The following is a 25,240-nucleotide window of genomic DNA, read 5'->3' as shown; positions in this document are numbered from 1 at the left end:
ACTCAAGCTCAGACATTGTACATCATCTGCCTCTATTTCAACCAAATTCTTTTCCTTCTCTCTTTTCAGTTTCTCATGTGTCTGTTGTTTGCTTGGATTTCCCCGTTCTCACCTGCTGGTAATACAGGAGATAGAGCACTGGACCTTGAGTCAGAAAGACAAGTTCAAAACTGTCCTTAGACACTTACTATGTAACTCTGAGTGAGTCACTTCATCTCTGCCTCAATCTTAACTCTAAAATGAGCTTTAAAATAGCAACAGTACAAACAGAGTTGTAAGGATCAAATGAGATAATATTTGAAAAAAACCAAGGTGCTTATAGCACAGTACCTGACACATACAAAACATGATATAAATGCTTATTCCTTTCCCTTCCCACTTTCAAGTGTGCCTGGAATAATGGATGTAATCCCAGAACTGGAAATGCCATTAGAGATCATCTACTATAAATGTCTAATTCTATAGGTAAGAAGGTATCCTCTCCTTTCCAAATGTGTCATTCATTTAAACAAGTATTTTCTAAAAAAAGAAGTAATGTATACATATCTATAGAACACATCATCACCATCCTCATTATTGTCACAATAACAACAAAAGTGATTTGGATCTAGGTGTAGGAGAATTTCAAATAAAACCCCAGCAATATAGACCGTCAGGTATTTAGTGAACAATGAGACAGACAATAAAGAATCCAATCAGCACAAACTACAACCATAGCCTTGTGATTCAGACAATTAATGTACTGAGATGACATTTTGCAGAGCTCAGGGAGTGTAACGATATACAGTGATGACTGTCACCTGGGAACATGTACACCTCTAGTGGGTACCTTAAAAGGGGGTAGCTGAAGTGCTGGACCGCAGAAGAGGCTTAGAGACACCAAAGGACACCAAAGGAAGAAAAGAGTGGGAGGATATCAGCAATAACTCAGTGCTTTGCATTACGAGGCTAGTTTAACATGGAAAACTATTATTTTTTTGAGTGGGAGTAGGTCAGCAAGCTTGACTGCTTTTGGAAAATTGCATAGCACCTGTTGAAGATTGAAAATTTTTCTCATTTATTTAAAAATTTATTAATTAATGTATTACCAATTATATGTTATAACAAATTTCCATAAGTCTTCCTATTTTACATATTTATTTTTAACATTTTTTTCTTTTAAAGCTTTGGTTCCAAATTCTCTCCCTCCCAACTCTTGCACTGAGAAAACAAATGATACAACATCAATTATACATGTGAAATCATACAAAATATATTTTTCATGTAAGCCATAATTTTTAAATAAGAAAAGAAAGGGAGAAGACTAAACTTCAATTTGTACTCTGGAGGTGGGTAGAACTTTTTCTTCCCAGAATTGCCTTGGATCGTTGTATTAATCAGAATAACCAAGTCTTTCACAGTTGATTATCATTACAATATTACTGTGCAGAATGATCTCCTAATTCTTCTAATTTCATTTTGTACCAGTTCATATAGGTCTTGCTATGTTTTTCTAAAACCACAAAGGAGTCATAATTTCTCACAGCACAATAATATTTTATCATAATTATATGCCACAACTGGTTCAGTCATGGGCAGCTAGGGGGCACGGCTTGGAGTAAGGAATACTTGAGTTCTAATTTGGTCTCAGATAGTGACTAGTTGTGTGACCCTGAGCAGATAATTAACCCTGCTTATCTAAGTTTCCTTATATATAACAGGAGCTGGAGAAGGAAACTGATAACCTGCCTAGTATCTTTGGGAAGAAAACCCCTAAAAAGGGATCAGTCAGACATGACTGAAAATGACAAAATAATAACAATTCAGTTATTTCCCAATTGATGAGCACTCCTTCCTCGATTTCCAGATAACGAACTGCTATAAATATTTTTGTACATTATAGACCATTTTCCTTTTTTCTTCGTGAGATGTTTAATGATACCAAGCTTAACCCCAACAACAAAAGCTCATCTTTTCAACCCCAGTATTCTCTTATTGATGATATTTGGTTGCAAATTCTATCATTCCATGATCTACAAAGAATCAAAATCAAAGATGGTATGCAGGAAAATGGAAAGATTCATGGTGAATTTAAGTAGATGGTGGCACATCACCAATTCAATTCAGTGTGATTCAATTCAATTCTATAAGCCTTTTTTGTTGGCAATGATATTTGGTCTTCAAGTGGCATCAAAGATGTCCTCATGGATGTTACTGGAAAGGGAAGTAAGTCAGTTTTGTGTTAAGAATGAGGAAAAGCAGAACTTGGATGTGATGATGGTATCTATGATATATTAAAAGACCTAACAGAAGGACTCTGATATGCAACGTATGTCCTCTTTGGAAGATTTATGGAAATAAGATAAAAAAACTACACACTGATACGTTATGCTTTACATCATGAATGCATAGAATTAAGGAAGGAAGGAAGGAATGGAAGCATTTCCTATGTGCCAGGCCCTCATTTGATCCTCACAATACCCTTGGGAGGTGGGTGCTATTATTATTTCTATTTTATAGTTAAGGAAATGAGCATGACATTAAGTGTCTTGCTTAGCCAGTATGTTTCTAATGCTGGATTGGAACTCAAATCTTCCTGAAACCAGGTCCAGTGGCTTTATCTACTGAGCCACCCAACTGTATCTAAATGATCATTGATTAGTCAACCAATTAATCTGCAAACATTCATCAAGCACCTTCTCTGTGCCAAGCACTACATTTGATCTCTGGATACAAATACAGAAATTAATTCTGTATGCAACATGGAGATTACATTCATGGAGAAAGGGTGTCATGGAGACAACAAGTACATATGTAATTATGTACAAAATAAATGCAGGGTAAATTGTTGATTTTTTGTGTGGAAGGCAATTGTTATTAGGAGTAGGAAATATTTTACTTAGATCTGTGCTTTTAAGAATGAAAGTATTGATAAAGAAATTTGAATTTCATGAAGTGATAATTTCTCCTATTTTTCCCTGTTAGAAAAGGAGTTCTTAACGTAGGGTCCATGAATTTTTAAAAATAATATTCCAGCTCTGTGTCAATATAATCAGTTTTCTTTATAATCTTATGTGGAGCAGCCTGGAATCAAGAAAATTCACCTACCTGAGTTCAAATCTGACCTCAGGCACTTACTAGTTGTGTGACCCTAAGTAATTCACTTAATACTATTTGCCTCAGTTTCCTCATCTTTAAAATAAGCTGGAGAAGGAAATGGCAAACCACTCCAGGATCTTTGCCAAGAAAAAAATTGGACACAATTGAAAATAATTAAACAACATAATCCTACATACTTTGTTTTACACATTTAAAAACATTTTTTTTCCCTGAGGACTACCAAGGTTTTACCAGTTTGCTTAAGGGTCAAGGACAAAAAAAGAGATAAAACCCCCTTAGTCTAAGTTCTAAAGCAAAAAGTTTGTTTTGTTCATTGTTATGGCACTCATAATATCTAGGGACATATTGAGTACTCAATAATTATTTGTTGAATGAAAAGTGAAAGGAAAGAAATTTTGAGCCATCTCTGGCTTTTTTTTTTTAAAGGCTAAATTCAGGGTTCAAGACACTGATGATCATTTCAGTTACTTGATAACAGAACCAATGAGTAAATGAAAAAGAGTGAAGGACTGATTGATTCCTTATAAAGGCACTCAAAAAGTTTCCTCCAGAGGGTGAGAAGACTGGTTTCATTTCCTGCCAAACATACAACATGAGAATAAGTAGATCAGAATTTCCCCTGGAATAATAATAAATTCCTTATCATCACTTTGAAATAAAATTCATGAGATGGTTAATAACATGTGTATGAGTGGATTAATATGCCTATGAAAGACTTCACTCAAGAATTAACTTCAGTGAAGTGATCAAAGGTCCTTCAGTGACTTCCTACATCTCCACACTCCTGATATAAAGTAAATCAGGTAAATCTGTCTGTGGCCCACACAGAGAGTTTAGGGATGGTGGGGGCATAGAATAAGAGAACTCTAAGATTGCAATCTTAGAATAATGAGAACAGTTAGGAGTTTACACCAATCCCCATCGCCATTACAGTAATTGTCATATAAGCAGATTGAACACATTTGTCTATTCTCATTTCAGTTTTTGCCACAAGACCGATGTACTAGAATTTTAATGCTATATAATTATATATTCTGTAAATTAAAGCAGCATGGCATACTGGATGGGAATAGCATATTTTACACTTCATTACATCTGCTGTGACTGTACCACTGCTAAGTTCTGATTTTTCCTTCTACCCTGAGACATCTTTCTGATATTTGCTGAATGCCTATTAGGTAGGGAGAAATACATCAGGGTAATGTCATGATAGTGGAGCCAGTGCAGCATGGAGAAATCTTGGTAAATGGTTTAGAGGCAGGTTGGTCCTGTGGATATATATAGATAGCATTCAGGATGGCTATGGACACTATGGACAGGTCCTGGATCATTTTTAGTTCTGGGGACTCCAAAGACTTCTAGATTCTACTCGGAAAGTTTAGATAAAAATTGCAGTAGGTCTAGTGACCAAAACCAAAACTAGGAACCTAGGCTTAAAGGGTACCACAAATCCATAGACTGGCCTCAGCTTTAATCCAGCTTCTTAGGGATCTGCTCTGTCTTTACTCCCTTCTATGGCTCTTCCTCTATACATAGCTATTTTCATGTTGTCTTCTCCACTAGAAAGAAAGCTTCTTGAGGGCAGAGACAGGGTTTCTGCTTTTTGTTGTATGCCAAGCATTAGCTCAGTGCTCAGCAGAAACTAAGTGCTCAATAAATATTTCCTAACCAAATATTGTTAAAATTCATTGAAGATTTATCTTGTTTTCTGTTCCCCTCTTCTACACATTCTCTCAGTTCAACCATCTTCACAGTTTCAGCTACTACCTCTATATTTTCATTCTGATCCTCTGCTGAGCTCCAAGCTCATTTCTTTGAGTACTGCCCATTCAGTAGCTGACTATCACCTCAAACTCAGCACATGTGAGATAGAATTCACTATTTACCTCTCTACTCAGCTCCCATTTCCAAGTATGCCATTTATAGAAACAACACTATCTATCATTATCCCATTCATTCAAGCTTTAAACCTTGGAGAGATCTTTGATGTTTTCTTCTCTACCATTAATCTATACTTTTCCCCTTTAAAATGTCTCCTTACAAATCAAAGGCAAAAAGGATTATACAATTTACTCTAGATAAGTCACTATACTTGATTTTGGAAGTTTGATCCAGAAGACATCATTGATAGGAGACTCTTTTGCCAAAGGACTTTATTGGTTACCTCTCCTGCTGGATTGCTGCCTTGCCATTTTCTACCTCAAAACTTTCTTTTGCTTGGAGCTCTACTATTTGGGCTCCAACTGGGAATTGGCTTTTATTAATAACAATAATAACAGTTAGATTTCTTATAACCCTTTAAGGTTGACAAAGTGCTTCACATATACAAGTTGTTCCCAAAGTCAGTGCAGTCTTCCCTTTAATAGCTTTAGGTGTATAGCTTAATAGGTATATAACTATAGATGTAATAAAGTGTAATAGTTTAATATAATACAGTGTATTCCAAAAGACTTAGTGTAGTTTTAAGCTTTTTTAGCTTAGGATACCCTAAATTATCTCATTTGATTCTCACAACTCTGAGAGGTAGATGCTATTATTATTGCTATTTTACAGATGAGGAAACTGAGGTTGAAAGGTTCATTGACTTCCCCAGTATCACACAACTAGAAAGTGGCTAAGGCAGGTTTTAAATTCATGTTCTCCTTGCTCTTATATCCAGAACTTTAACTAAGCTGCCTCAAGTAGAGACCTTTTTGACCTCTATGACTTTGGATATCTCCTTCCATGTCATCAAGATGCTTCCATTTAGGGGTATCATCTGTCAGGCAAAGGTAACCTCAGTATCACAACCATACTTTTGAGGCATATTTGGTCTACAAGTCTCTGCCCTTTGGCTAGTGAATTCTAACCTTTTGCTCCTCACATCTTAATGATTCAGGACCAGCTTTTATGTTAAAACTCTTAGTAGCTCTAGGATTTCATTGATGTGATTCCAAAAGTACAGATTGCCATCCCTGCACATCTCATCTTGAGACTCTAATCCTGGTCCTGGTCCTAGTATAAACCCAATACATAATGTACTGGTGGCAATCTTCTAGAGTTTTGGACACTGCATTGAAACCAGTAGGACCTACAGGCTATCATAACATGATAGAGCAGCCATTTTTTCAATCACCCTTTCTCTGATGATATCCTTCATGCCCCTTTAGTGTAAATCTTCATGGCTAAGACGTTGAATCTTCTTACTACTGTGAGCCTTTCTCTTGCATGTAGCTTACCCATAGCTTTTTTTTTTTTTAACGATTGTGGTTTTCCATAACTTGCAACCATACGTGATTACTAGAACATCAAGGACAGAGATCAGGTTTGTGATTTAATTCATTTAGGGATCTCCCAGATGAGGAAATTCCTTTATCTGATACAAGTGATCTTCTTTTCTACAACTTAAAGTCTCAGGGAGTTGCCTAAAGCACTAAGAGGTCAAGTGATTTATCTAGTGTCACACAGTTAGGATGTATCAGAAGAAGGACTCAAAACCGGGTCATTTGGTTCAGAGAGCATCACTACACTATACTGCTTATTACAAAATAATAGTGATGGTAAAAAAAGATAAACCTATCCTTCAGGGAGACTCTTGGGATCATTAAAAGAATTGCATACTTTCTCAAACATTATCTAGCCTGCTCACTCCCTCCTATTCATTTCTGGGCTCAGAACATCATTTATTCACAATGTTTGTATAAGACACAAAGATGAATGAGATCTCTAAAGTTATTAGCCTTATTATTGCCTAGAAGTAGGTAACTGTAATCCACTTGTTTATTTTCCTGTATAGATAGTCAAGTTTAACCTCTAAAAGTTATCATTTATGAGGTTGGACCATTTTTTTTTTTACCATGGACAGATCATTTAACCCTATATGCTTTAGTTTCTTCATCTGTAAAATGAGTTGGAGAAGTAAATGGCAAACCACTCTAGCATCTTTGGCCAAGAAAACCCCCAAAAGGACACACCTGAAACAAGCATTTTCCAGGTATTTATGCAATCACCATGATAATCAGCCTCAAATAGCTGAAGGACCTCCCTATTTTTAGGGATTCTCTTTTCCATTTTGTCCCTGACCTGGGCATCCTCCATTGCCAGGGTGGATATCTTTAACAAGTATATATATCTCTTTGATTTCTGCTTTGCTTCATATTAATAAACAGAGGTCACTGAACAAAGTTCTCTTTGTTATACCTTTCAAACATATCTTGTATGATTTTGACATATGCCTGAGATATCTTATAGGGAAAAAACTTTAAGGTAGTAATTTGTTCTGCCAAATCAAAAACAAGTTCATACTCAGCAAACAAACACAAAAGGATCTTTTATTTTCTCTATCTTTTAGCCATTTTTGTGACTATTATGATTTAGTCTGTTATAGAAAATCATTTTCCAGGAGCCAACAATTTACTTTTTATACCTTTATTAAAGATCTCTATCCATATATGTGTAGATTATTCACCTGAAGATTTGACTGAGATGGAAAAGTAGGCATATGGAAAGGGTAGTAAATAATCTCTCAAATCACCTTTGACTTCTCATTGGTTATAAGGGCTGTGATCCCTCCTACCAAATGTTGATTATCTTCCAATCTTTTAGTTCTTTTGAGAATCACACCTTCAAAACCCTCAAAATGGGTCCATTTCCATATAGATCAGTGGTATGTATACTCGATCCAGTCCAGATAGTCTTCATATCTTTGTCTTCTTTAACGGCATTTTTACTTCTTTATGTAGGTAAGGGTTCTATGATGTCAGAATTTAAGTGTTGTGGTGGCTCTACAATGATTAAAAATGAAAGTAGTTTGTTATCCTGGGACCTATTGGTGAATGAATGGATTCAGATTCACATTGTCTGCTACTGTGAATCTAACCATCTCCAGACCATCCAGACCATCCAGACCATATTTACATTCCAGCCAGCTATCTCTCTGGTCATCTCCTTGCAATCCAACCTGCTGCTGAATCCTCCAGACCCCTAGATAGCCAGAGACAATATTCTGGGAGACTTACTGCATATAAAATTCCTGCCCTATAGCTTAGTGTGTTAAATGATACCTAAGTGAGTCCAAACTCACACAGTTCTCTGTATTTAGCCAGTCCCAGCTATATTATCTAGACTACACTTCATATCCTATTTAGGGTATAGACCTGAGCCACCATTTTGCCATCATTTGTCCCATGTAGTATCCTGTGATCCTTGTTGATTTGTTCTTCTACTGTTCACATCATGCTAATTCTTAATCATGATTCACCCCCAACCTTATGTTTCTGCTTTTAAGTCACTGCACAGAAGATAAATGGAATTAATGCAGCCATGTCAATGAAAATCACTAAAATTCATGTTATCAAATCTCACCTGGGCTCCCAATTGCTGCTTTGTAACACTTGAATGTCTGATGGACTATTACACTCCCCACAACTGTTGTTTAAAATTTTCCTTCTCAAGACTGGCTCCATCTCTTTCTCTATGGATGACTTTGCCTTCTTATTTTATTGGGAAAGACCGAGGTCATTTATCATCAAATTCTTTATTTCTCCTCCTCCAAACTTCAAAATTATACTATATCTTTACCCATTCTCTCTCATTTTATCTAGTCTCAGAGAAAGATGCATTTTCTCCTTGGTTCCAGTTCTTTCTGGAAATCTAACCTCACCTGTATCCTCTGAGGACCTGGTTCATTTATCCTCCTCATTTCCCTTCCATTCCACCCCACAACCTCTCATCTTTACCCCCTCCCCTAAATAATTGCTCCTTCCACGATGTCTAGGAATGTGGACCATCTTTCACATTTCAGAAACCCTTCCTTTGACCTCTACTATCTCCTCAAGCTATCATGATATAACTTTCTTTTTCATTGGTGAACTTGTAGATAGAGTAATCTATCCTTGCTGCTTCAACTTCATCTCCACCCACTCACTAACCAAACCATTAAAGCTGGTCAATCAGTCATTAAGCATTTATTAAGCAGACACTGTGATAAGCACTGGGTTATAGAAAAAAGACAAAAAGCACTATACTTCAGCCTTTGGGGCAGAGGAGAATTATTAGATACAATCTGTGCCACAAAAAGTTGGAAGTATGGACGAAGGAAAAAAAGTACTTCTTCCCCTCTTTGGAGAGGTCGTATGATCATAGGATTTAGATTTCTTGCTAAAAGAGATCATAAAAACCTTTCTGGTTCAACCTCTTCATTTTTACAAATGAGGAAATTGAAGCCTAGGGAGGTTTCTTAATTTACTTAAGGCAAATCAGGGAGTAAATGCAAAGTCTATATTCAATCCAGGTCTCTAATTCCAAATCCATTACTTAAAAAAAATTGAACCCGGCTCTTTCCTATGGTGGGAGACTATGAGTGTGGTTATAGTTTTAGCATGGTTGATGGACTGGATAATTTTACTGGACAGCTCCACCCCCTTTCCTTTTATTCATTGGAAATGGTTCCTCTATAAGAGACAGGTGAGGGACATATTTAGATATGAAGCAGATGGAAAAACAAAATATATCACTGTTTTAAAATTAGTCTAGGCAATAAAATTATAACTAATAAGATTAGAGAAAACATATTAGGTGTGCCCTCATAACAATTTATCAGCTATGTCTAAATGAAGGTAAATTCTCTTTCCATTAAGAATGTGCCTAGGGAGAGTGATATGGTTCAGTGGATAGAGTACTAGACCTAGAGAGAGAAGGTCCTGGGTACAAATCTGGTTTCAGACCCTTCCTGGCTGTAGCACCCTGGGCCAATCACTTACCTCCAATTCTCTAGCCCTTACTGCTCTTCTGCCTTGAAAGGGGTACTTTCAATTATTGGAATTATTGCTAATTCTTTTAATATTATTAAATTATTGTTAGATTAGATAATAAGCATTGTCTAATATTAATAATATCATCTAATAAAGTATTAATTCTAAGACAGAAGATAAGGGTCTGAAAACAAAGAAAAAAAAGCATGTATCTAGCTTTGCCTTATTTATAGATAGTGCTAAGGGAGGATGGGAAAAAGGAGAAGGCTGTATGAAAATATGTATAACAAAGAGTACCCCCACACTAAGAAGCAGGGGTCCAAGGCTCATATCCAACCTTCAACATTTACCTGCAAAGTGATCTTGGTAAAAAAAAAAAAACCTGTTACTCAGTTTCCTTATTTGTAAAAAAGAGAAAATAATACTACTTAACAGGGTTATTTAAATGCGAGGAGAAAATGAAGTTTTAAAGCACTATCAGAATGTGAGTTGCTGTCAGGATAGAGTATCTCTATACTTCTTTTAATGCACCACAAAAATGCTGCTGCCTTTCACAAGGAAGCCAAATGGAGGGTTCTGCTAATCGGACACAAGGTTTAAATAAATGGCAAATGAAAGAAGAAAAAGGAAAGAAGAATGGCCCTGTTACCACAATAAAGCTCGATACTTCTAAATCTAATGCTTCATGGGACACATGTCGACCAGTCCTTGGAAAATGAACTTGTCTGTGTTCGTTACGAAGGTAAATGATGGAGCCCTTAATAGAAAGCCACAGCTACCAAGAGGAATGATGTCTCCTCCAAAAACAATTGGGTTGACCTGGTGGGGAAAACAACCAGGAAAATCAGAATTGAAACTTTATCCTCAGGTAAAATAGATTATCTCTCACAACTCACAGAGTGAGGGTTTGTTCTCTCCAAGTGGATATTTGTATTAAATCAGCAACTTGGAGCTTGCCTCAGATGCTTTGTTGTGTAATCTTGGACAAGTCATTTAACCTCTCTGTGACTTAGTTTCTTTATTTGACAATTTGATGGTCTATAAGGTCTTTTCTGCCTTTAAATATATGATCTTAATGATTGTCTTACATAGGGCACCATACTTTGGGCAGCTGAATAGTGCCCTGGATAGATTTATCTCCCTGACTTAATATCCTGCCCCATCTGCTTATTAGCTGTGTGACCCTGAGCAAGTCTCTTAACTCTGTCTCAGCTTCCTCATCTGTATAATGAGTTGAGAAGGAAATGGCAAACCAATCCAGTATCTTGGCCAAGGAAATCCTAAATGGGGTCACAAAGAATCAGACATGCCTGAAAATGACTGAACAATAATGATTTTTAAGAGCTGCATTAGGTGGCAGCTATTGGCTCAGTGGATTGAGAGCCAGGTCTAGAGCCTGAGAGGTCCTGGGTTCAAATTTGACCTCAGACACTTTTTCTCAGTGGGACCCTGAGAAAGTCACTTAACCATTTTGCCTGTCCCTTATTGCTCTTCTGCCAACACATAGTATTGGTTCTAAGACAGATGGCAAGGGTTATTAAAAAAAAAGAAAAAAAGAGTTGCATTAGGAACTCTCTGTACTTTTAGTTTTTAAAGTATATTCTATTCATACATATACACTTGAAATGATTGTAGATTCTGGGCCAATTTATGTCTACATCTATATTTTGGTTCAAAACATTGATAGCATGCAGGTGTGGGACTAGTAGGGAAGAAAATTAGATAATCTGATGGTAATTGGCTAATTTACACAATGGGAGAAAGAATTCCTGGTTTCTTTCATTTATCCCTGAATAACTCCCCAAAAACTCTTCATAGCCAGCTAACTTTCTCCAATTGGGCAAGATCAAAAGAGCGAATGAAGTGACAGGCTCCAGTTGTAAGCCAGGAGTTTAATGTGAAGCTTTCCAGCCTCTTTTCTTTCTCTTTCTTCCCAATTCTTCATTTGCAGGGATTATTATGCTGAAAGACCACAATACTGAAGCATCAAGTACACAGAAATTAAAACCAAGCTCTTGTTTCTGGACAAAACATGTCAGCCCTAGGACCATCTGGGACAACTCAGTAGACTCTACAGTAATGACTTCAGTAGGGCTAAAGAATTCTGCTGGATCTGAGATGGGGCTGACCAAAGAAGGGCACATTAACTCCTCTGAGAAGACATTATCTCCCATGGCAGAACCCACTCTACTTTTTCCAGGTTTTAAAGTGTCTTCAGAGATTATATAACAATGTGAAGAACAAATAGTTCCTTCAATATCTTGTGAAAGTTTTATTGGAGACACCTTCAAATATGACCATATGACACAGGATCTAAGAACACTGGGGTCTATTAGGGTCATCTAAACCGACCTCCTAATTTTCCAGATGAGGAAACAGCTTCTGAAGGGTTAAATGAATTGCCCAAGGTCACTCAAATAGTGATTGACAGAGCAGGGACAAATCCAGGTTTCCTGACTTCCAGGGCAGTGTCTTTCCCACTGCATTATAATTCCTCTGTAGATTTCTGTTTCCCTTTGAAAAATTCCTTTGGTAGAAGGCCTGTAATGGAAATAACATTCTGATAAAGGGTATAGGATAAGGAACTTGTACTCAAAGCACATTAAAGAAGAACATTTTAAAGGGGGTGATTTTTGCCTTTAATCTTGCTAAAGCATGAAGGGCAGAGTAGTTCCAAATGTCTTTACATGTCCCTATTCCAGCTTTCTCTTTTCTCATCCATTTTAAATTATCTGGTAGTAAAAGACACAATCCTAATGGTTTCCAATATACTTTTCTTGTCTATATCTACTAAAATAATTTAATACATAAAATCTAGAGAACAAAATTCAATCTGTGTTAATCCTTATATAGGATCATGAGAATTTATGACTAATGAAACTGTAAAATAAAATAGACTTTGCTTTGAAATGTAAAAAAAAAAACCTTTTAAAAATGTTAGGATATTTAACTTCTATTTTATGTAAAATGTAAAAATAAACATAGATTAATTTGAAGTACCTGATGTCCAATCCCTTCTCCCCTTTTGTTTCCACTACTTAAGAATAAGGAGTACTATTTGGCTTTTCAGACTCACAGACAGACGCCCTTCCTTCTATTCCCCTCTTGAATTCTCTATAAAAGGTGGCTTTTTGCCCAGTTTGACAGAATCACTGCTTAACTGGGACTAAGGCTCTTTTGTGAGCAATGTCAGTTTTTGTAGAACATGATGTTCTCTATAAAAGAAATAATGCAAAGGTGCCTGTCCTCACAGAACTTACCCTCCCAGAATCACAGGTTAGTTATAAGGCATCTTTGAGCATCTAGTCCAATGGGAGATATAGGATCCAAGGGATTTAGAAATCTACAAAGTAACCTACAATGGAGTGCAAATTGAATTAAGAGTAGCTTTTGGTCAAATGTCAGAGAAATGGACATAGAAGGAATTCATCTAGTCCAAATTCTTCATTTTACAGATGAGGACACTATGGTGTATGTAGACTACTTCACTGGGGGATCTCCTTAACTTCCATGAATTTAATTCTCATGCCTAATGCTGATGATTCTCAAATCTACTTATCCTGCCCCATCCTCTCTAATGACCTCCAATCCCTCATATCTACCTGCCTTTCAGATATCTCAATTTGGATATAGACGTTTTAAATTAGGCATTTCCAAAACAAAACTAATTGTTTCCCCCCTAAATCTTCTCTCCTCCCTTCTTTCTCATTACTATAGAGTGCACCACCATCTTCCCAGTCCTTCAGGCTCACCAACCTAGGAGTCATCCTCCATTCTTCACTATCTTCTTACCCCACCCCATCCTGTATGGCCAGCTATGGATTTGACCTTGCCAACATCTCTTAACTAGTCCCCTCTTCTCCTCTGACACTAATACCATTTTAGTGCAGGCCCTCATTGGTCCATGCTTGGACTACTGCAATTCTCTCCTTGTGGATTTGCCTTTCTCAAGTCTCTTCCCACTCCAATCTATCATCTATTCAGCCACTGAAGTGATTTTCCTCAAGTACAGGTCTAATCATATTACCTCCCTACTCAATAAACTTCCATGGGCTCCCTATTACCTTTAGCATCAAATATAAAATGCTGTTTGGCTTTCAAAGCCATTCACAATCTAACCACCTCCTACTTTTTCAATATTCCTATACCTAACTCCCCAGCTACTCTTTGATCCAGTGACTCTGGCCTTCTGGTTATTCTGTGAATAAAGTACTCCGTCTTTAGTCTCTGGACATTTTCTCTGGCCATTCCCCATGCCTGGAATTTTTACCTTCCTCATCTCTGTCTACTGATTTTCCTACCTTCCTTCAAGTCCCAATTAAAGTTTGATCTTGTATAAGAATCCTTTCCCAACTTCCCTTAATTCTAGTACCTTCCCTCTGTTAATTACTTCCTATTTTTTCTTTATATAGTTTGCTTTGTTTATATTTGTTTGCATGTTGACTCCCTCATTAGACTAAGTTTTTTTAAGAGCAGAGACTATCTTTTGTCTCTTTCTATATTACCTAAATATGTAATATATTTCTATATTATACTAATATATATTATTATATATTATATTATTTATATTTTGTCTCTTTCTATATTGCTTAACACAGTGTTTGGCACATAGCATGGGCTTAATAAATATCAATCCATTGAATGTAGATACAAGGTGAATTTTAAGCAGCCATTGCCAGGACTTAAATTTGGATACTCTAAATCCATATTCTGTTGTGTTTTTACTGAAATGCATGTAATAAATGTAGGAATTTTTTGTACATCCTCTTCTTTGTTAATTCAAATAGTGGACCACTTTCAAGGCTTGCCTCATATCTTGATTCCTTTATGAAGGCTCTTCAGTTTATTTCCTTCTTCTAGATTCTTTCCCTTTAGCTCTTTTCTAGATCTTTCTTTTAGAACTTTTCTTCCTCTCATCTCTTAGGGCACTGATGATAATTAGCACTCTAATTTTGTCCTAATCTTTTCCTCTGGATTAGTCTTGTTTTCCCAGATAGAATACATGTTATTTAATGGCAGGGATTGTCTTCACTTTTTCTTGTTTTGTTCAGGTCTAATACCCCATTCCAAAAATTATCAGGTTTTAAGCCTGGGTAAATATAATAGTACCTCAAGTTCATGTGATTTTGTCCTCTGCTGCTTTAGAGAGTTTCTTTTAAATAGCAAGTTAGGAATACAGGTATAATCATTTCTAGCCCCAAGTTGGGAAAATTCCAAACAATGAAGTAGGGGATTTGGTTTTCTCCCCGAAAAACAATTATACCTAGACTCTATGAAGTTGAAGAAAAAATTCAATTTATCAGAAACATTTGAGTAAAGGAGCATTAGAGTATATTAGATTCTTCATCTCTAAAATGAAGTTGTAGGAATAAATGACCTCCAATATCCTTTCCAGTTCTAAATTTGTGATTCAATTGGGAAGGTAGAAAAGGGTGACATTATATCTTCCTTTGAGCTGTGCCATTTTAGAATAAGCTTGTGGGTTGGCCTAAATGGACAAACTATGCCTAACTTCAAATGGTTCACCATTTCTCTACTCTAGACAATCTTCAAGAAAAAACAAAAGACAAGTCGAGTCTATCCTTTTTTGTTTTTATTTCCAAGGCTGATAGACAAGATTAATATGTTTCTATTTCTTCCTCTAAACTTCAACCAATGGTCCTCAAAGGCAGTGGCTGACTGTGAATCCAGTCTATTTGTATATTTTCTACATTCTTGTAGAGTACTAGCAACAAAAACCTTGTATTCCCAAGCCTTAGTGCTCAATAGAGAATCCATACTTGATTGCAACTGATTTTTCTCAGTCTTAGTTTGTAACTATGGATATAATGAAATCCTTTATTGACATACCCTCACTTTTAACAAGGATTTTATTCCCCCAAACACCATAGTCCTAAGATGAAATTTAATCAGGATAAATGTAAAATTATGCATTCCAGTTAAAAAAACACCAATTCCATTAGAAGTAGCTTAATTAATGGTTCAAGTAAAAGAGGCTGAAGGTTTTCCTTGACCAATGCTCAATAAGAAGCAACACTGTGATGCAGCTGCATAATCTCAGTCTATTTGAATAGAAATATTGTGCTCCTAATGACAGATATTGTTGGATAGTGGATAAAGGGTCAGCCTTGGAATGAGGAAGACTTAGATTCAAACCCTGCCTTATTCATCTACTGGCTATGTGACACTGAACAAGGTTGTGTTATCACACAATTCCCCAGGTAACTTAACAGGTCTTTGCAGATAGTTATTTATTTATCAGAAAGATACAGTCAGAATGATATCTTCTTTACTGACAGAATGGCACTGATCTGTGCCATTTTTTCCAACAGCATGTGCTCATATCATTGTTCTCTATCACATTTTGGTAATTCCAGCAATAATTCAATTTTTCCCATCATTATCATACCAATTACAGTGATCTGTGATCAGTATTCTTTGATGTTAATATTGTAATTTTTTTTGGTACCACAAACCATGCCCAAGTAAGATGGAGAATCTAGATAGATACTGTGTGTTCTAACTGCTCCACTAACCTGGCTTTCCCCTCCTCCTTCATTCTCCCTATTCCCTGAGACAAAACAATTTTAAAATCTGGCCAACTACCCTGAAATAACCCTTAAATGTTCAAATAAAGGAAGAGTCAATCGATGTGGCAAACTTCATTATTGTCTAAGTTTAATAAATTGCCACAGCCACCCTACCTTCAGTAATCACCACTCTGATCGGTCGGTAGCCATCTAAGGTAAGACCCCCCATTGGTGAAAAGCTCCATGAAAGCTCAGAGGATGGTTAGTGTTTTTATCAAGAAAGAATTTTAAAATTTTATATACATTTATTAGACATAAAACTATGGCATGCTTAATTGACTATAATGTAGTATAAATGCAACTCATATGCATTGGGAAACCAAAAAAAAGTGTGCCTTGCTTTATTGTGATATAGTGGTCTGGAACTGAATCCATAATATCTCTGAGGTATGCCAGTACTGGCTTATGCTTCATTCTCTTGTCAGGATTACATCTGGAAAACTGACACCTACAGGTACCGTCCTTAGTTGTTCCGCCATTTTGCTTCTAGATAATGTGTTCTAGTGGAAAGGGCACTGTATTAGCCTTTCCATCTAACTAGTTTCAGTAAGGCATTTTGTTAACCTTCCTGAGCATTAATTTCTTCACCTGATAAATGAAGTTCCTAATACCTGCTCTACATATTCCACAAGGTTTTGTGAGGGTTAATTTAATCAAGGTATGGAAAAAGGCATTGAAATGTTTAGAGCAATGTATGAATATAAAATCTTGGAGAGATGGAAAAGTGACACAGTCTGGCAGATTAAGAAGCCTCCCCCACCCACTGAAAATACTACAAATGGTTCCCAAGTACAAGAATTGGCTCATAGTGAGCCTAGTGTGGCAAGGTATTTATTTACAAAAAATGTCCACTGATTCTCTTGAGTAAGAAAAAAACTCTTTTTGGACATTAGCTGCTTTCAAGTGGATTCCTTTTCAGTTTAAATTATTTTCTATGTATACTCTGCATGGAAAGCATAGACTTTGTGGCTACTTTTGCATAGATTCCCTCCTCCTGCCTAAAAGATTCTCTTCCTTCCCTGTTTATTATTATTATATATATTATTATATATATTATATATTATATAATATATTAATATATTTTATTATTATTTATTATATTATATTATTTTTATTAATTTTATTATAATTAATAAAATTAATAAAAATAATAATTAATATAATAAATAATAATATTAATATATTATATATATTAGGATCCCCAATTATCTCCAAAGCAAAGCTCAACTAACTACTACTTCCTATGAAAAGTTTTTCATATCTCTCAACCCCCTCCCCCATTAGTCTCTGGTGGATAGTATTGCTCTCCTCTTCATTTTTGTTGCTTAGTCATTTTTCAGTTCTGTCTGATTCTTCATAACCCCTTTTGGAGTTTTCTTGGAAAAAATACTACAGTGGTTTGCCATTTCCTTCTCCGGTTCATTCTACAGATGAGGAAACTGAGGTAAACAGGATTAAGTGACTTGACCACAGTCACATAGCTAGGAAGTGTCTGAGGCCATATTTGAATTCTTGAAGATGAATCTTCCTGACTCCATGTCAGGTACTCTATCCACTGCACCACTTTATATTTATTTTCTATGTGTTTATATTGTTTACTCTGTCAGAATACAAGTTCTTTGAGGGCAAGGGTTTTCCCATTTTTCTATGTTATTTCCAGCCTGGTAGGGTTTGTTTGTTTGATTGATTGATTGACTAATTTGGTTACAATCATAGGAACAACAAAATTAGAATTAGTTTCTCTATGGCTTTATTTTTTCCAAAAAGGGTTTCTACTTTTTCCTCTAAGATGTTTTTTACAAGATGAAATCATGAGTTTCACTGAAAAATATCTGGATTCTAAACCACTGTATTCCCATCCCTGCTGGTCAATTAGTATTTGGGGAGAGGCGTCACTCAGTTTTTGATTTGGCACACCAAGTTAAGTACCCCACCTGACTCACCAGTGCAAAGTGTCATGCCGTTGGGGAGGAACTAAGCTGCAAGGGACCACTTACTGCTGAGAATTTATCAAAATCTGTCAATCTCATTATGAAAGTTTTGTTAAAAAAGCTGGCCCACCCATCCTGAAATCCAAGCTACTTTGTCATATTTTTAATAAATTCCTTTTAATTTCTTTTCCTGAGTTTTACCTCATTCAGAAAGCCCCAAAAGGGATTTTTTCTTTCAATGATCTGAACCCTTTCTCTCTCCCCAAAGTAGGTACATCAGTGAGCCCATGTATAATTAAAAAACAAAAGGGGGAAATAAAAAGAGGATGCCAGGATCAGTAGCTTGTAATAAAGTCAACGGGATGATTTCATAATCTCAATGCAAGGGGTAGGGGGAGTGATGGTCAATGCATAAATTCTTCTGTAAAGGCTAGAAGGATGCTGGCACAAATCTGCTTAAGGGAATGTGGAGCAGTCCCTTAACATCTAGGGGATGCTGGATTATTATGTGCAGTGAATCCTGCCTACAAGGGAAGAACACAAAGAGAGGCTGAGCAGGGTCAGCTGCTCTCTGTCTTCGTTCACTTCAGAGGATGCATCTCAGGTGGCTCTTACTGACAGAGAACTGATAAGACAAAGTAACTCTCCTATTTCACAATGCCGTGAGGCTGGGTCACTGGAGTCTGAATCTGTGCTTCCTGGCAGACTCTAAACAGACTCTACAGAGGAGGTCAGGTAAAATCAGAGGAAGTCAGATCAAAAAGGGACCCTGGGGATCATTTGGTCTAAATCTCTCATTTAAGAGATGAAAAAGCTGAAGCCCCAAAGAGACACCAGGTTCTGACCAAGGTTCTACAGCTAGCTGGTTTAGGGCTATAGAGGCAGTTTAGAAATCAGGTCTTCAGGTTCCTAGCTCTGCTCTTTCTATTTGGTGGATAAGAGTGGTTTGCCTGGAATCAGGATGACCTGAGTTCAAATCCAACTTCAGATAAACTGTGTGACTTTGGGCAAGTTGCTTAAATCTCTTTTTGCCTCAGTTTTCTCAACTGAAAAATGGACATCATAACAGTTTTATTATGCAATTTATAATATATGATTTCTTTTATATTATATATAATTTAATTATGCATGATATAATTATAACATATAATTTATTACATAATAGGTTATTATGAGGATCAATGAGATATTGGAAAAATGCTAGCACACTATCTGGCACATAGATGCTTAACAAATTCTTTTTCCCTTAGGTCTTTTCCTAATCTCTTCTCCCCTTCCCCTTAGTGGTAGCATTCATGTTTGACATTAAAATAGTCCTTTCAAGTTTATCAACTATTTTATGGGCACGGCTGCAGGGAGAAGACAAGATTCAAGATCCAGAAATAAGGGAAAGAAGAGAAAACAAATCATTTGCTAGTTATTTTTGCTATTTTGATTCTACTTATACTCTAAATCTTTGATCCCACTTCTCATTAAATAACAGCTTCAAAGAAAATATCTGTGGAGTAGGTCTTAGCTTTTAATAAAACAAATAAATTTCTACTCTGGACCTTCAAATAGTGTATATCATGGGGAACAAACAGGTTTTATTCACACCAGTCCAATAAGATATCTTGCCTAGAAAACATTTTGCCATCACTGTAATGGGCAATCTAAAAAAAAATCACACACCACACCACAAGGTGCTTCCTTACTCTAAGGAAAAGCTCAGGGATACAGCTGATGAAAAGAAATGTGAAATTAAAGAAAGAATGAAATGTGTGATCTTATTTAATCACACCTGGTGCTTCAATTTTTCAATAACAGCACCCTGCTACACGGCATCAAATTGGTTTTACAAAAAAAATTATATCTGGGAGATGAATTAACTATTTCAGTGCCAAATCTCTGCTGGCAAACAAGGTTGTCTAACAGTGAAGGAACTACTTCGTTTTCCTATCAGGATCATGTTGGAGCTAAAATCCCCTACGGGCTGTCTTTGCATCAAATCATCACCCTAGAGGAGCCCTGTCTCCTGAGGACACGTTCACCTAGTCTGTAGTAGAGGACTTGGTCTATTTTTATGCCAAAGACATCCCTCTGGTCAGAATCTACTTGAGATCTCCTTAAAGTCTGACCTTGGGAGGGGTCTTGCTTCACAGGCTTAGGTGGGTGGTCGGCACTTGAAACATGAGACAAAAAAAAAATCGCTCTTCCAAACCATCAAAGGATGCTAAAATATGAGGAATTTAAGGCTGCAAATCCATGCTCAAATTCTTATTTTAGTGGGTTTTCTCCTTCCCCTGCCCCCCTTCCCAACAAGGCATTAAGGTGTTACATTAAGGTGTCTTGGGACTTGTACTAGATGTCAAATATAATTTGATTCTGCAGGCAGCGCACTGTGTGACTGTCCATGTCTTAGTGGCTAGTTAGACACTGCATGGCCATGGTGTGTGCACTAATAAATCACTTTCGGTAACAGACAGCAAGGTGCTTTGTCTAATGTAAAAATGGTAATTGTGGTCAAATGTTCCATTCTTCTGGGGGTAAAAGCGCCTTCTACGTGATTCCACTTAGTAGCAGAAAATAAAAAGCTAAGGTGTAATTAGTTTAACATAACCATCTTTATATCAAATTTACAGAGAAGCAAATCAAACATGAAAAACAACTAGAAAGTCGCTATTTTGGTCTTTTCAATAAAGTCACATCAGAGTGCACTGCGGCAGGCTCACAAATGACTCCCGCCCGTACAGATGAATAACTTGTTCAGTGATGGTTTGTTGTTAAAGCTGGAACCAGTGATTTGGAATTACATAGGAAATGCAAAAGATGGATTTCTATGCATCTAGCCATAATTGATTTAGGATGAGCAAGGGTTGTTAGGTATTTCTTTTTAAAACCAGCCTACTGATAATATATCTAAAGCCAGAGACCAGAGCAATTCAAATTGTCTCTTCATTTCTTCAATGTTAACCAGTAGATTACTTTCTTACTGCCGGGGTGTTTCGCTCTGGAAAGTAACCATTTGTCTCCCAGAGATGGGGAAAAACAATGTCTAAAAAATCAATTTTGAGATAGCTGAAACCTAAAACATTCCCCAAAGTGTAGTAAAAGCCCCAGTGAAAACCTCAATGTATAGTCATAAGATATAGATTGAAAAGTATTTTTTTTTAAAGCAAATAAGCATCCATCTTTTTGGGGTCCTAAAAGAGGCTTAAAAAGTCTTCAAGGTTTGTGGCACTGGCTGCTTACTGGCAAGAGAGCATGTGACTTTGATTGGCTGAGATCAGCTTGGGTAAGATCAATACTCTCTGCACCAGTCCTCTGGCATTTGTGAGTCTCTAGACAAATCTTCAGTCTAAAAAGTCGAGAATGCCAAGGATGACTTTTAAGGATCGTCAAGTCCATTTTCATTCATCCATGTACCGAGAGGATATGACATATTTTCATCTGCCTGAGCAGCCTAATTATTAAGCAATCCTGCTACACCCTACAATGGAAACACTACTTACCATCATTTATTAGGCAACCTGTGTGGGCAAACACTTCCCAACTATCTTTTGATCGAGAAATAACTAGCAGATCAACTCCTCATGTATCCATGCATTCACCTTAATTCTCCTTCTAAAAATCCCTCTTATGTGCCCACCAACTCTCTGCTGTTGAAGAAGGTAGTGTCTAAGAATGAATGAACAATTCACCAGTTTGAGGCTAGGAAATGATGCATAATTACAATGGCAGAACCTGGCATTCGGGGATGGGTTATTGAATTTGTTTCATATACTTAGCTTTCTTTTCCTCTCCTCTCCTCTCCTCTCCTCCCCTCTCCTCCCCTCTGCTCTCCTCTGCTCTCCTCTGCTCTCCTCCCCTCTCCTCCCCTCCCCTCCCCTCCCCTCCCCTCTCCTCCCCTCTGCTCTCCTCTGCTCTCCTCTGCTCTCCTCTCCTCTCCTCTCCTCTCCTCTCCTCTCCTCTCCTCTCCTCTCCTCTCCTCCCCTCCCCTCCCCTATCCTCCCCTCCCCTATCCTCTCCTCTCCTCTCCTCTCCTCTCCTCTCCTCTCCTCTCCTCTCCTCTCCTCTCCTCTCCTCTCCTCTCCTCTCCTCTCCTCTCCTCCCCTCCCCTCTCCTCCCCTCCCCTCCCCTCCCCTCTCCCTTCCTTTTCTAAAACAGGTCATACAGTTGTTTAATGTATTATTTTTGAAACTTTTACATTCCATCTTAAAATCAATACTGTGTATTGGTTTCAAGGCAGAAAAGAGGAAAGGGCTAGGCAATGGGGATTAGTGACTTGCCCAGGGTCACACAGCTAGGAAGTGTCTTCGGTCACATTTAAATCCATGCCTCCAGGCCTGGCTTTCAATCTGGCTATGTTTTATTTAGTCAATCATTTTTAGTAAATGTGCCTGCTTTATTTCTACTGAGCTTATACTAACCTGTTACAGATCCCTGTCCAATTGGGTCTGTCTGATGTGTGATATTTTTATTCTTAGTTTCATTAGATTGTATGCTCTGTGAGGGCACAAGCTGTTTTTTGGCATTTAGCACAATGCCTGGCACACAGTAGCTACTTAATAAATGTCTATCGATTAGCAACATTTCTTGTTGATCTCTGGACAGTTTGGGACCTACTGCCTTTTCTTCAAAGGGCAGCTGGGTGGCTGAGTGGATAGCAGGCTTGGGTCTGGAGGCAGGAAAGACCTGAGTTCAAATTTGACTTCAGATACTTATTAGCTGTGTGACCCCAAGCAATTATTTAACCCCATCTCCCTCAGTTTCTTGATCAATAAAAGGAGGGGGTATTAATAACCCTTGCCTCCCATAGCTGATAGAGATAATGGCTGTAAAGTGTTTGAGTATCATTTAAGTGTTTGATATTTATTTATTATTTGGAGCTTTTTTTCCTGCTTTTTTATCTTTTCTTCAAAGGATCAAAAGAGGAATTTTTAGGTTCTCTTGTGTCCCCTGAGGGTAGTCATATGAATACAGGAGAAACATCTCTGGAGGGGTCAATATAGACTTCTTCCTCTCTCAAATGACATTCCAATGATCTTTCATGAAAATATGATTTGGAGATGTTGTCAAAAGTACATTGTGGGGTTCTTTTTGCTTCTTTTATAGTCATTCCCTGCCTATTTGTAAGGGTTTTATAATCACTACATTACAGTTCCTTACATATTCTGTAGAACTCCCCAGCTGGCCAAATGAGAGTTAACATGAGGAATTTAGCTGCAGTTAATCCCACTTTCCCCCTATCCAGAATCACACGATGCTGGGGAGACAAGGAACCTCAGAAGTCATCTAGTCTAACCAGTACCTGACAGCGTCCCTCCTCCCCCCACCTCACCTGACAAATGGACATCTTGCCTTTTCTTTTCTCATATATCTCCAGTGAAGGAGAACTCAGTACTTTATGAGGCAGCTTTTTTTAAAATTTTTCTTTCACTTTTGAATGATTTGGTTAGGAAGTGTTTTCCTATCTCAAGTTTAAATTTTTTCTCTCCAACATCCACCCAGTGCTCCTATTTTTTCCTTCTGAAGCCAAGTAAAAAAGACATCCATTTTCTCTGAAAAAGTCCTTCAGATATCTGAAGTCTTTTCTTTTCCTGGATAAATATCACCAGTTCTATCAGTCAATCTTCATACGGCATGAACTCGGGGTCCTCCAACATCCCTGCTGCTGTTTTCTAAGCATTCTCCATCTTATCAATGCCCTTCTTAAAATGTGGGGTCCAGAAGGGAACATGATATTCCACGAGTAGTTTGATCAGGGAACAGTAAATGGTATTGCCATCAACTCATTGCCAGATGTTGCTCTCTTCATTCAGCCTAACGCTGCATTAACTTTCTTGGCTGGCATATCACATTGGTGACCTCTATAGAGTTAGAACTCAATTAAAAACTATCTGTTCTTGCCCAGATTAACTGCTACCAAGGAAATATTTTGTATGACTTCACATGTATAATGGATATCTTATTGCTTGGCTCCTCAATGGGTGGGGAGGGAGTGGAGGAAGGGAGACCATTTAGAACTGAAAAATTAAAAAGAGAATTAAAAAATCTGGTGCTTTAAGCATGTTTTCTTCATCTTTTATCTGTGAAATTGATTTGTGAACTTGAGTAAGATTTTACATTTATTTCTATTAAATGCCATTTCAGGAGATGAGATTAGTGTTGTATTCTGTTACAGTCTCTCATCACACTTCCTCATTATATGTCAACACAAGGGTCCATCTTACTACCTCTCTCTTCTTGCTGCAAGGACAAGGAACTGGTACTTCTCTTGCTCCTTCTGTAGTGAATCATCACTCCATTTTCCTGTAAGTTCCTTGAAGGCAGGAGCCATTTCTTAATTAATACTGTATTTCCTTCAGCACTTAGCAAGGGACTTGGGATGTAATTCTTCAATATTTTAAGTATCTGTAATTATACTGGTGTAGGCACTATATTTATTGATGTAGATTATGACTTCTCTGTATCTTAATAGATAGTCTTTAGAGCTTGCTAGAGTTACAGCATTTATCTCTCTGCCAATTGACCTGGCGATGAACCTTTTTTAAATGACTTTCTACAACAGACAAGCAAATTTGAACCCTTTCCAGTTTTGTAGATCCTTCTAGAATTTGCTACTGGGATGACCTTCTAGAATCCAGGGTCACCCACGCACCATGATGAAGTATCATAGGAGAGCTTTCAAGGCACTTAGAATAATGAGTATTTGTTAACTTGATTTTGCTTCATAGTCTCATATAAGTGATAGCTTACATTATAGAAATGATTCATAATTATTAAATGTTGGTGCCACACCTGTTAATTGTGTGTTGGAAAAGGAAATAGGAATCACTGATGAATATGAATCCATATATCTGATCTCTTATGAAAAAACATAAATTATTCATTCTTTTTTTTAAATCTG

At 37.1% G+C, this 25,240-nt stretch overlaps 1 protein-coding gene across 2 annotated transcripts in view; it reads right to left on the bottom strand.

Moving 5' to 3' along the window:
- The window catches only part of SAMD12 (sterile alpha motif domain containing 12), a 558,691-nt gene that overhangs the window by 135,735 nt on the left and 397,716 nt on the right, over positions 1 to 25,240 (bottom strand). The gene's annotated exons all lie outside the window — the stretch shown is intronic.

The sequence above is a fragment of the Monodelphis domestica genome, chromosome 3, assembly GCF_027887165.1.
Source record: "Monodelphis domestica isolate mMonDom1 chromosome 3, mMonDom1.pri, whole genome shotgun sequence".
Taxonomy (NCBI): domain Eukaryota; kingdom Metazoa; phylum Chordata; class Mammalia; order Didelphimorphia; family Didelphidae; genus Monodelphis; species Monodelphis domestica.
Note: the sequence above shows the minus strand (reverse complement) of the source record. Positions and strands in the feature narration are given on the sequence as shown.